Source organism: Vulpes lagopus, chromosome 4, assembly GCF_018345385.1.
Source record: "Vulpes lagopus strain Blue_001 chromosome 4, ASM1834538v1, whole genome shotgun sequence".
NCBI classification, from domain to species: Eukaryota; Metazoa; Chordata; class Mammalia; order Carnivora; family Canidae; genus Vulpes; species Vulpes lagopus.
In genome coordinates this window covers 96,947,080-96,960,345 of record NC_054827.1, presented here as the reverse complement: position 1 = coordinate 96,960,345, position 13,266 = coordinate 96,947,080, and the positions used below count along the sequence as shown (strand labels likewise).

At 38.4% G+C, this 13,266-nt stretch overlaps 1 pseudogene; it reads right to left on the bottom strand.

Moving 5' to 3' along the window:
- Positions 1-12,388: 12,388 nt before the first annotated feature.
- On the bottom strand, positions 12,389-12,511 carry LOC121490316 (annotated as a pseudogene).
- Positions 12,512-13,266: the final 755 nt, after the last annotated feature.

The window sequence follows — 13,266 nt, the reverse complement described above, 5'->3', positions numbered from 1 at the left end:
CATACTCCATTAGTTTTCAATTACTGTGTATCTGCTTTCAAAGACTTTTTTTGCAAAAAACAAAAACAGGTGCTATAATGGATATTCACCAGCATGCTCATTGTCGCACAAAAATTGTTAATTTTAAATGTTAGCATAAGGAAACATAAAGTAAATAATACTTAAAGTTTCTGGTTATAGACTTTTAGCAAAATGGCTCAAAGGAGTATATTCAAAGTCAGAGAGCCTTTGAACATCATATAGAGCCTTTGACACACACCCATGAGCAGCCTACATGTCGTCTGAGTCTGGAGTTAAGGATGAAGTTAAGGAAGCTTCTAGAAGACATTGTCAGCTGTGCACAAGGATTCCCTCCACCCCTCTCAGCCATATAAGACATGGAGGAGGGATGCTTCGGTGGCTCAGTTGGTTAAGCATCTGCCTTTGGCTCAGGTCATGATCCTAGGATTCTGGGATTGAGCCCTGCATTAACCTCTCTGCTCAATGGAGAGCCTGCTTCTCCCTTTCCCCCTGCTCGTGCTGTCTCCTGCTAACTCACTGTCTCTCAAATAAATAAATAAAATCTAAAAAAACAACAACAACAACAAAAAATACCAAACACATGGAGCAGATCTGAACACACAGTTTCTACCATGGATGATCCTCCTTTCATAAAATTCATGATGTGGGTATGAAATAGTTTCCACTGCATCCCATATCACACACCAATATAAACAAACATGTAAGTGTAGCTTTGAATATGTATTTTTTAATATACAACCACATTAGGATTTCGGAAAATATCTCCTTGAGTTTAGGGGAGCGGGATGAGGTCAGGTAGGGTTTGTAGATTTAGAAGATAAAAATACAGGACAGGATACATAGTACATGAGACATCTTTGTGCTAAAAAAAAAAAGTTATTCAAGTGAAACTCAAGTTCCTTTTTGTTGTTTTTTGAAACTCAAGTTTCACTAGGTATCTTATGTTTTATCTTTCCACCCTAAGGAAAGAGGCTGTCACACACACAAAAATAACATTAAAAACTAGACAGGTAGAAGTGCTGTTCCAAATAAAGAAAGGTTTGGTCTGTGATAGGATTCAAAGTGTGTGATTTCTGACTACTCTGCAAATGACGTAGGGGCTTTGCCTGGCTCATGGAGGAAATAGAACTCAATGGTTGACCAAAAGAGAGCTTAGGAGCAGTGTGTGGCACAGAATTGCCTATTGATGGGTTCTAGAGAGTATAGGACTCTAGACTCTTTTTAAAATTTTTATTATTATTATTTATTTATGATAGTCACAGAGAGAGAGAGAGAGAGGCAGAGACACAGGCAGAGGGAGAAGCAGGCTCCATGCACCGGGAGCCCGATGTGGGATTCGATCCTGGGTCTCCAGGATCGCGCCCTGGGCCAAAGGCAGGCGCCGAACCGCTGCGCCACCCAGGGATCCCCTAGACTCTTTTTTATTAAGATTTTATTTATTTATTTGAGAGAGAGAGAGTAGGGGGGAGGGGTAGAGGGAGAGAATACCAAGCAGACTCTCTACTGAGCATGGAGCCTGACTCCAGGCTCAATCTCATGACCCCGAGATCATGACCTGAGCCGAAATCAAGAGTCGGATGTTCACCCGACTGAGCCACCCACCGGCTCCAAGAGCTGTGATTCTTTGGGAAGGTCTGGTTACCCATCAGAGCCTAGAATGGTAGGGCAGGAGGCTGAGGTACATGTTGCTGAGTTGAGTAAATTGAGTCAAGTTTCTTGGTGCAGAAAGTGGCTGGCTCCAGTCAGGTGGCGTTCTTTGATAAAGGGGATAAAGAGACCAGTGTCCTGCTTCTCCACCCCAACAGGACTCTGCTCAGCCCTTGGAGGCTCCTGGAGGGCTCTCCTGGAAGTTCAAGACAGTCACAGGCCTGTAGTGCACAGTGTGGATGAGGGAAGACAGAAGCCTGACAGAGGGGCCACCCGCTCTTTTCCTTGTTCCAGCTGCAGTCCTGCTCTGGGCTATTTGGTTGGAGCTTGCCAATTCTAGCAGATACTCTGTCTCAAGTCAGCAAGCTGCTTTAATTCAGAAGTGTCCTGCTGTGAATGATAAATTACACGATCATCCTATTCTTAGCCCAGAGGCCTCCGTGCATTGAACTGATTGCATCAGCTTTGTTTTAACCACAGAACTAATCTTTGCAATAGGTGGGCAATATGATTCTGGCAGACAGAGAAAAGATGAGGAAAATGGGACAAAATGGAAACAAATAAGATGAATACAGCCATCAGAGGAAATGATAGGGATAGGGAGAGAAAACAGTATCCTTCCCTCCTGGATCTCCTGACCTATGCAGGCCTCAAAGGAACAGGGTTATTGGGGCCAACATGAGAAACTCACTTCAGAAAAGGATTCCAGGAAGCTTTTTCTGGAAATACCGAGACCTGGCTCTGGGGGAAACTGTGCCAGCTTGGCACTCTCCTGATTCTGAAGTTTGAAGAGATTTAGCATTTTTCCCAGAGATGCTTCATTCAGGTAGGGCAAAGGGACTGAGGCAATGGACACTGTAGATGGTTGGTATTGATCTGCACTGTGCCAGGCATTTAGTGAATGTCCTGTCAATGTTGGTGGGGAAAATACATAAATTTCAAACTGTCTTGTTAGAGTTTCAGATGCTTTTTCTCTGTCAATTATTAAAATATTTCCCTTAGTTTCTTAGAAAAATTTTAATTTAAACCCCACCCGTGTTAGTTTTCAATGGCTGATGTAACAAGTAACCATAAATGCAAAACAATATAAATGTATTCCCCTACCATTCTGGTGATCGGAAGTCTGAAAGGAATCTCCTAGGGACAACACACTGAGGTGTCAGAAGGACTGGCTCCTTCTGGAGGATCTCAGAGAGGATCAATTTCCTTGCCTTCTCCAGCTTCTGAGGCCACCTGGGTTCCCTGGATTGTGACACCTTTTTGCAGCACACAGCCCTTTCTTCCCCTACTTCTCCATAATATTGCTTTTCCTTTCTTTTTTGTAAAGATTGTATTTATTCATTCATGAAAGAGAGAGAGAGAGAGAGAGAGAGAGAGAGGCAGAGACACAGGCAGAAGGAGAAGCAGGCTCCATGCAGGGAGCCCGACATGGGACTCCATCCCGGGTCTCCAGGCTCACAGCCAGTGTTGAAGGCGGCGCCAAACTGCTGAGCCACCCGGACTGCCCTTGCTTTTCCTTTCTATTGTCAAATATCCCTCTGCCTCTTTCTTAGAAAGACATTTATGATTACATTTAGTGTCCACTAGGATAATCTTGGATAATCTCCCCACTTTAAAGTCCTTAATTTCATCACATCTCAAAAGTCGTTTTGCCACATAAGATATTCCAGGGATTTAGGATGGAGACGTCTGATCCTCTCAGATTGAACTGGTGGCCTTGCTTGTCACTCTTTCAAAGCAAGGGAAGGAATTCAGGATCCTCTGCTCCTCACAGAACTGCCCATAGAGAATGTCTTTCACATACATCTGGTGTGTTCTTCAAAACCACCTACAAGCCAGCATTCACTGTCATGATTATTTTGCAAATGCAAAATTGGGAAAGAAACTTATCTTTACTGAGTTAAATCTGATATCAATTGAGCATCATTCTGTATAAGGTCCTGTCCTTTCATTGCTTCATTTAATCCCTTTACAATCTGGAAAATAATTTCATTTTTTTTTTACTGTTTTTGTTCCCATTTTGTAGGTAGAGAACCTAACACTGGAAGAGTCAAACACTATAACTAAGACTGCAGAGCCAGACATGAAGGTGTTGAAGTCGAACCCAGATTCATAATTTCTAGCCCTCATGTATCCCACAACCACCTTCTGCCCTGTTCAGCACTCCTCGAGCAGAGCACAGTCCTGTAATAGTCTGAGGATGGGTGGCCACAGGCTGCAGCTGACCCTGTGGCTATTCTTTCATGGAATACAGTGACATCTTTGGATGTGTCCAAAGACACAGAATCATTAAGGCAGAAATGAGTATCAGTGAAAGCTTTCCCCATATGCTGCTCAAACTACAGGATATACAGAACTATCTTGTTGCTTATAAAAACATAAAACCTCCTGAGCCCCATTCTTAGAAATTTTAACTTAGAAGGTCAGGGAGTAAATTCCAGAAATCCAATTTTTAACATGGCCAGAGCATTTTTAACGTGCTTGGATACAATTGGTTGGAAAAGAAAGACACCAGGATGAGAGGGGTAGTGCATGTTTTCTAGAATGGAGCATTATTATAACCCTTCTTGTGAGAGCATGGGTTTGTGTGTTATGGAGGGTAACCATGGTGGACTATATAGTTATAAGTGGCAATAATTCTTCTTCCCTTTTTAATAAAAGATTTTTTTATTTATTTGAGAAATAAATAAATTATTTATTTATTTGTTTATTTATTTTATTTATTATTTTAGAAGGAGAGGGAGAGAGAATCTGAAGCAGACTCCATACTGAGCACAGAGCCAGCCATGGGGCTCAGTCCCACAACTGTGAGATTATGACCTGAGCTGAAACCAAGAGTCAGACACTTAACTGACTGATCCACCTGGGTGCCCTGACAAATAATTCTTAAAACCTTTCTGGTTGCTTAGCAGATTTAGTCAGGTGAAGAATTTTGGCAGTCTGGGCTCTGATTTGAGTAAGATAAACAAGTGAAAGGTGGATTTCAAGGTGTGGAACAGGACTTTTGGGGATGCTTAGAGTCTAACTTGTGCATTTGCTGGAAAGAAATCAGGAGTGGTTGCTAGAATTTCTACATCACAATCTGTCCAACTGAACTTTGCAAAATATAGAATCAACTGATCCTTGAGGAATATTCCAAATCAGGGAGTAGATGGGCAATGTCCAGAGGCCATAAATTCACCAGAGATGTTAGCACAGACTTGAGGTTTGTTATTGCTTAGAATATTGAGAAATGGAACATCAGAACTTAATATTTAGGGCAAGGGATACTATGCCCAAACAAGTGCCTAGACATCTGATTGTCCTAGGCAAATTTGCCCTATAGGAACCTGCTTTCTCTGTATTCATAAACTTACCAAGTCACCTGTTACTCTGCGCTGCATTTCCCAAGCTGAATACCCTGGGACAGATACACAATGAATCTGTTTGACTGGCATAATCCTGGTGGTACAGATGAGACTCATGAACAGTGATTCATGGCCTATCATGAATGATAATATAACTTATCATGCTGGGATCTGACTCTGCAGTTCACGACAAGCTGATTTCTTGAAAGGGCTCAGATTCCTGATTCAGCATGCTTTTGCTAGAAGAGTATGTTCTGAATGGAAGAGAAGTAATAGTTCTGTTTTTTTTTCTTCAGTGGACCACTTCTAAAGTCAAGTCAGAGTTTTAACCAGTGTTCATTGTTTCTCTTTAAAATCCCCCACGTCTCTGTTTCTCATATGAAAAGATTCAAGCCAGAGTTTATGCAGACAATATTTTTTTTGAGGGCAAGGTCAGCAAATTGTGCTAAGTATGTGTCCTATGATCTCCATAAAAGGAAATCATTGAATTTTCTGTCCACTTAACAGTGTCTTTTGTTAATGATGGGCAAGAGGCTTGCATTATTTATGGAGCACTTTCACAACTCAGCAGTTTATGGAGTATATATGAAGAAAAGGAGCTCTTTATTATCTAATAGAATGCTGCATAACAACTTTAGTATTAAACTTTTAAAGAAAGAATCCTGGATTATCATGTGGGCAAGTATAAAGGACATACTTTGGCCTCAGATTCAAGCTAACCTCCCAACCTTTAAGACTATGTGCCTATATGTCTGCTGGAAAAAGTGAGGTATTACTTCAAAGATAAGAAGTTTTAGTTTATCCATTATAAATCCTTCCTAAAGCAAAGAGGAATCTTATTAAAATGTTGTAAGTTCGTCCATGTGGGATTTGGGTGAAAGCAATTTTGGACAAACCACTGTGTACTGGTAATGAAAACAGAAATGAATTCAACCCTCTAATGGGAAAGTGACAAGCAAATAAATTAGTCTCCAGGTTATCCAATTTTAGAAAATTATCTAAGACAAAATATGACCAAAAATTGAAATAGAAAGTTAAAAGAATCTCCAGGTTTCTGTATAGATAATTTGTAATTTAAAATAGTTGGGTCAAGCAGGGGTGTCCAGGGCAAATCTGGTATCAAGATATGCCCCAGCCTGTCTGCTACTTCTTAAACTCTTACTGAACCTCTTCCTTCTCAACTTCCCCATAAGTGTTAGCAAACTTACCAGCCTAAAGTATACATACTGTGCCTTCTGTCTGAGACTTGCCAGAGTCCCTTAGTTTTTGTTTTTTACTAAACAAGTTATCACCTCTGCTTAAATAGAAACCATGTGCTGCAGGTCCAGGACATATGATTAGCATAATGTCTTGATGTTTAGGAAAAGGGGTGGAGAAGATCCTGTCCTGGACATGTGTTGCTCTTTTTTCCTAGGATTTTGAGACACTCATGCCACCCTTTTGTCCTAAAAACTCATCCTCAAAGTCTTGCTTTCCTCAGAGAGCACCATATCCCTGAAGTAGCACTTGATTCTCCTCCTACTTTGTCCTTCCTCCTCATATAAGGCAGATTAGTCAAAATGCCAGAAGTACGGGCTTCTACAAACAGGATCATTGTACTGGTTTTCAAGAGACTGTGACAAACTTTCAGTTATAAAGTAAATAAGTCATTATAGAGATGCAAAGTATAGCTTGGGGAATATAGTCAATAATATTGTAATGGTTTGTATGGTGACAGATGGTTAGTACACTTATTGTGATGAGCACTGAATAATGTACAGAAATATCAAGTTGCTGTGTTGTACACTTGAAACTAATATAACATTGTATGGTAATTATATGTCAATGAAGTAAAAAGATAGTGTTATAAGTGCATAACAAGGAACAGAAGTGGGGCTTCTATAGTTTTCCCAGGTCTTTCTCCAAAGCAGTGGAACAGAAGCCAAGAGGGGTCATAGTTTTTCACCCAGAGGTCAGCCTGAAACCAATTGTCTGGAGCCAAACAGCTGAGATGCTGGAAAGCCCATACTTATCTTGGTTTTCAGATATTTAAATATCCCTCTTCCTGACTCCAGGTATTTTTTTAAATCCATCTCACCCAGATAGAAAAATCATGGAAGTGTTTGTTCACAAAGATAATCTTTATGGATTTCTGAAAGTAAAAATGATACATGCCATATCTCCTTCCATAAAATAATGAAATTAGAAATTAAGAATAAAGGGAAAGCAAAAAAAGAATATGGTATATCCCCCTTTAAGAAGTCCAGCCTTCTTAATAATCCTTAAATTAAGGAGGAAATCACAACAGAATTTTAGATTATTTAGAAGTGTATAACTGTGAAGACACCAAATCCAAATTCATGGAACATGCCCCAGACATCAACTAGTACAAATCTATTGTCCTTAAGATGTACATTGAAAAGGATAAAAATATGAACAGCATTTAATTATGTATATCAGTATAAAAAATTCAAGAGATTCTGGTGGTATGATAAATGAAGCTGATGTAGATGAAGTTTACTTTCAGTTCAAATTTTTAAATTCTAGATAAAATATCCAAAGAGGGAGAAATATATATTTCTCTAAGCTGAGACACGGGTTTCCCCCAGATGGCAGAAATTTGTACACATTTTTCAAATACAATTGGCCCTTGAACAACACATTGCTTCCAAGACGCTCTAGGGATTGCCATTTCAGGCAGCAGGAGGTGGACAGACCTTAGGAGAAAGTGTGAGCATGTATCAAGAGTGTGGCTTAGAAGTAACACTCATCACTTCTCACATTTCACTGACAAAGACCTCTGTTACGTGACTCCACCTAATTGCAAAGGGTACTGGGCAGTAAGTCTAGCTGCTTGTCTGAGAAGAAAGGCCAAATGGATTTTGAACTGCCAGAAAATTCTGCCATAAGCTTAACAAAGAATGTATAAAGCTTATGTGAATAAAACCTCAAAGTTTGCTGAAAAACATTTAAAAAAAAAAAAGTAAGAGGAGAGGTATGTTATGTTTTATATGAAAGCTACAGACCTGTAAAACTAAAATTTCCCCCATATTAGTCTAGAATTCACATGAAATCTCAATCAAAATCTTAACTGAATGATTATGGAACCTGATAAAATTAGTCTAAATTTCATGTGTTAGAGAATTTCAAAAGTTAAAGAATATCTAACTTTTAAAGAGGACACTATAGTGTCATTATCACTATAGATCTATTATAATTAAAACTTAGTAATATTGGTACAAAAATAGATATATAGAACTTATAGACTAGGGGATCTAGAAATCTGGGTCTGTTGCACAACAATGTGAATACACTTAATAATACTGAATCATACACATTAAAATGGTAAATTATGTTGTTTTTTATCACCATTAAAACTTATTAAATTATTTTAAAAATAAATATATTATTGTACTGATAGGATATTAGCTTATGATAATAAAAAGGGATGTTTCAAGTTAGTAGTAAGTAGATAGCACATTCAAGAATAATGTGGAGGTAATTCCATACCATATGGAAGAAAATGTTCCCTTATAAAAACAATACAATTCATGATAAAAAGCAGAATTATAAACTTAGAAAAAATATTACAGTGTGTTTATAATATGGAAGTGTTGCAAAGGCCAGATAAAAATCAAAATTGTGCACTTGATAAAGAAAATATAGGGAGTTGCTGCATTATGTTGGAGTGGTGTAAAACTATTTCCAAATAAAATGTAAAATTCAGAATCCATAAATAAATCTAATGACATATTTGCTTTCATAAAACTTGAAATCCTCTTTAGAGAAAAAAAGTTACCATGAAGTTAAAAATGGAAGTGATACTTGACGGGATGAGCACTGGGTGTTTTTCTGTATGTTGGTAAATTAAACACCAATAAAAGTTAATTAAAAAAAAAATGGAAGTGATAGTCTGGTAGGAGGTATTTGAAACATATTTAATCAATTAAGTGTTAATATCCAGAATGTATCAGATCAGTAAGATAGGAAAACATTTTAATAGAAAAATTTAGATGATGAGCATGATTCTTACAGAACACTTAAACAGCTAATAAGCATATGAAAACATATTGTCTTACTCAAAATCAAGAAATAGCAAATTACAACCATAATAATATTGTTTCCTCATTTATTAGATTGGGATTAATCTAAAATATGCAGAGTAATGGATGTTCTTATTCATCTTTGGTGAAAAGCTAAAAGTTTTAGTCTTTCAGAAAAACTGGATGTTTTTACCAAATTTTAAAACGTGTGTGTATTTGATTCATGAACTTTGCATTTGCACTAGGCATCTATCTTAAATATTCCTGTATGTGAATGGAGATAAATATTTTAAAATGTTCATTGCAGCATTGTTGGTTTAAGGAAAGATCATAAGTTAAATATTCCTCAACAGGGCTTTGGCTAAATATACTGTACTACATGCATACTGTGGAATACTATGTAGCAATTAAAAATAATGTTAGCTTATATGTACTGACCTTGGAGGATCTCTAAAACATATCATTTTTTTTAAAAAGCAATGCATATAGAATTATCAATTCTGTAACTACATAATAAAATGGTGGAAATGATGCATCTTATAACATGCTAGATATTGCTGTACTCAGTCAGCCTTAACAATAATCTCTTATTCTCATGAATTTCTGTATCCTGAAGCATCTCTGTCTTAGCCTGTAAGCTGTGCTTTGTTATGTTCCATCTGATTTTCCTCCTGTTTGTATCAACAGACTGGCTAAGTCATGTATTTCTCATGCTGGTGCAGAAACTCAAGAGCCTGAATAGAAACATGCAAGACTTCTTAATGCCTTGGCATGAAACTGGCACACAATCATTCTGCACACCTTCCTCTGGCCGAGTTGAGCCCTAAGTCAAGACACAGCTGGCTTGACATTCATGCATATAGGAGTAGAGGACTGGGACCAACATGTCAATCAACTACATACACTAAAATGTTAATCCTTAAGACAAGATTTTGCATGATTATTTTGTGCATTTATTTGATAGATAAGTATTATCCTCTACTGCGTACCAAGCTCTATTCTAGGCATTGGACAATCAACAATGAACAAAAGCCACTACTCCAATAAACACCTCTCCCTCATGGAGCTTACTTTCTAGTAAAGGAGACATCATAAATGAGATAAATATAATATATTGTGGGTTAGATAGTGATGTATTAAAAAGGAAAATAAAACAGAGAAAGGAGACATAGACACTTGGTCTCTAGGGAGAGAAAATACAAAAATTGAGATCATGTGTCAGGCCAGGCCAATGGGTGAGAAGATGACTTTTAGGTAAAGCTGTGAAGGAAGTGAGGGAACGAGCCAATTGTATATGAGGGGAAAAGTGCCTTCCAGGACAGAGGAGCAGCAAGGGCAAAGGCCTTGAGGCAAGAGCATGACCAACATGTTCAAAGAAGAGAAGTCACCATGGTGTCTAAAGCAAAGTGAACAAGGGAAAGAACAAAAAGGTTTAGCCAGAGAGTTCACAAAACCTGGTCATATTCCAGACAACTGCTTGCCAGGGACTACAACTCAGTCCAAAGACCCATACTCATAGGTACTTGGCAGCTTTCCTGCTTTGGATTTTCAGGTATTCTAAGCAACTCATTTTCTGTTCCTTTGCTCTGCTCCCAAACAGGTGTTGTTCTGTGATTTTTTTTGTATATGCTGGACTAGACTTTGCAATGACAGTACATCCCTCGAACTACCTCCTGGTTTATGTGGGTCTCTTGTCCTAGGTCAGGCTTCACAAAACAGTTTCTTCTCTGTTAGTCAGCCAAGATGTGACAGATCAAGAACTCTGTGAAATGTGCCCTGACTGGTAAATGGATCAGGGATTTGGGGAAACTGCTCTATGACTAAAAAGTTCAGAACTACTCTAATAAAAAAAATATGATCGAGATGATGCCTGAAAAGCCAAAAAAATTATAAGATTGATATATAGTCTAAGCATTTCTAGCCATGACTACCATATTCCAGATACCATAAGTTGCTTTCAGAGGTGACTGAGGAATTGAACTCAAATAGGAAAAGTCATTAGGTCCATTGGGCACAAAATACCATCTGCTAGCCCAAAACTACAGAAATGGCTAGAAAACAACAACCCTTGCTAAAGCACGTAATATGGGAAAAAAGCTCTCCTGAGAGATTTTAACAGTATGTATATATATATATATATATATATATATATATACACACACACACACATTTTCATGTGTATATATACACATGGACACACAATAAAAGTGCTCTAGATATAATATCTTTTTTTCACCCTTAAATTTTAAGTATCAAAAAAAAGTATGGGTCAGTAGGGAAGAGTTCTCCTAAAAGACAAAATAGTTTTCCATTGCATTTAAGTGGTAGTGCATTTCAGCTAATTCCTGTAATTACCAATGATGTAGTAGATGGAGAAATCTATTGAGTCCTTGAATTTTAATAGCCTTAATGGTACAAGCCACATTAACAATATTAAGATTTCTCCTTATGAATAAACAAGTTAACCAAGTTTGCCCTTTTGGACCTCACAAAGACCAGAGACTGCATCCAGCCAATATTGTAGAGGAAGGATCCTGGAGTCTGGATGTAGGCAGTTTCCCTATACACAGCCACAAACAGGGGGTGATGCGGTATGTGGTGTAGCCAGTCCTCTGGATACTACCAAGACAGATATTTATTGTCCTTGGATACAGCTAATGTTGTACTTTACATTAATGGTGGTGACAATGATGACAAGGCCTGTAGGGAGGTATCGGAAAGCCACATGTGATTGATTGCACAGGGAAGCAGTCCCAGGCAACGTGACTGACTTTAAACCATTGGCTCCTGTCATGATCAGAGAATCAGACAGTTTCTGTAGTGATGTTCAAAACGAAACAGGACAAGGCAAGATACGACTGTAAAATTGAGAGTTTAAGTGGATTGCATAATTACAATGAAAGTTGAATTCTCACGCTTGCCTCTACCCTTGTGTACAGTGAGGCTTTGTGATATAGGTGGCTCTTCTGAGACTTGAGATAGGGATATTTGTGTGGATTCAAAGAAAACTGGGAATTGTGAATTCCCCAAGATGCTTTGATCTCCTTTGCTGGAAGAAGCAACCCATGTGTCTTGTATAAAGAACTTTTCCTTATTTGAAGATCCCTTAATAACTTTACATAGGGTGATGCTTATGATCCCCAAGAACTGCCCCCATCACTTGTTAGTGACTTGGGATGTGTAATTGGGGTTACAAATATCAAGTAAGGTTCACAGAGATAAATGCAAAATTTGATCCATGAGGAGATGGTTTATGCTAGAGAAGGGGGGAGGGGATACAGAGGAAGAGAGAAAGGAATGTATAGGAAAGGAAGGGAAGAGAAAGAAGAAGATAAAAAGGGAAATATTTGCTAATTTAAACCAGATCAGAAACATAAGTAAATATATGGGCATGGATTCTAGGGAAAAGTTTTCAATTAATAATCGTGCCTTAGATAAACCTCATTGGCTACGATACTGCCACTGCACAAAGCTGATTCTAGGAATGTTAAACCATAGAGTGAGGAATTCAACACTGGGTAAGGCTGAACTTGTCCCCATGAGAGCAAGTACAGAGATTCAAACTGAATGGGTTTGAGCACCTTAGAGTAGTTCTCAGTTAACTGGTTGGTGGAGTAAAAACCAGAATCACAATGACCTGCACCCAATGAAACCAAACTGTCCTCCTCTCTGTGGCAGCCCCTTGTGGAGAAATCTCTGTATTCTATAGAAGAACACACTCATCTACTGCTATGATTAACCTAATGAGCAGGAATGGCAAGAACCTTAAATATCTTAATGAGACACATGGGTAGCAGAGGGTGAGCAATAATGAAATGAGATTTCAGGGGCCCAGACTTTGGAAAGGTTTCTAAGGGTTAGGTGTTCTGAAACATGTTGGAACATTCCCTCCAAAGTGAAAGAAAGGTTACTATTTCTTCTACTGCCTACTGCTTAAAAATGGATCATTTACTGTGGGTCTCTTTATGGTAGCACCTTAAATATGGTAGCACCTTATTTGAAAGTGCTGGTCTAGTGCATTCACTGAATAATCTACAAAATTCTAGATTTTGAGCGGGACCTGGAGCAGATGTCTTGGGCCTAATGGACCAGTGTAATGGTAACTGAAATGTTGTTTTCCAACAGGAATGCTGTATGGAGCTTCTGGCCAGCTCAAATGAGAGTATTACAATGCAAATATCCAGCTTTGGGAGCAAAGCCATATTCTACATTGTATACAATTATTACTA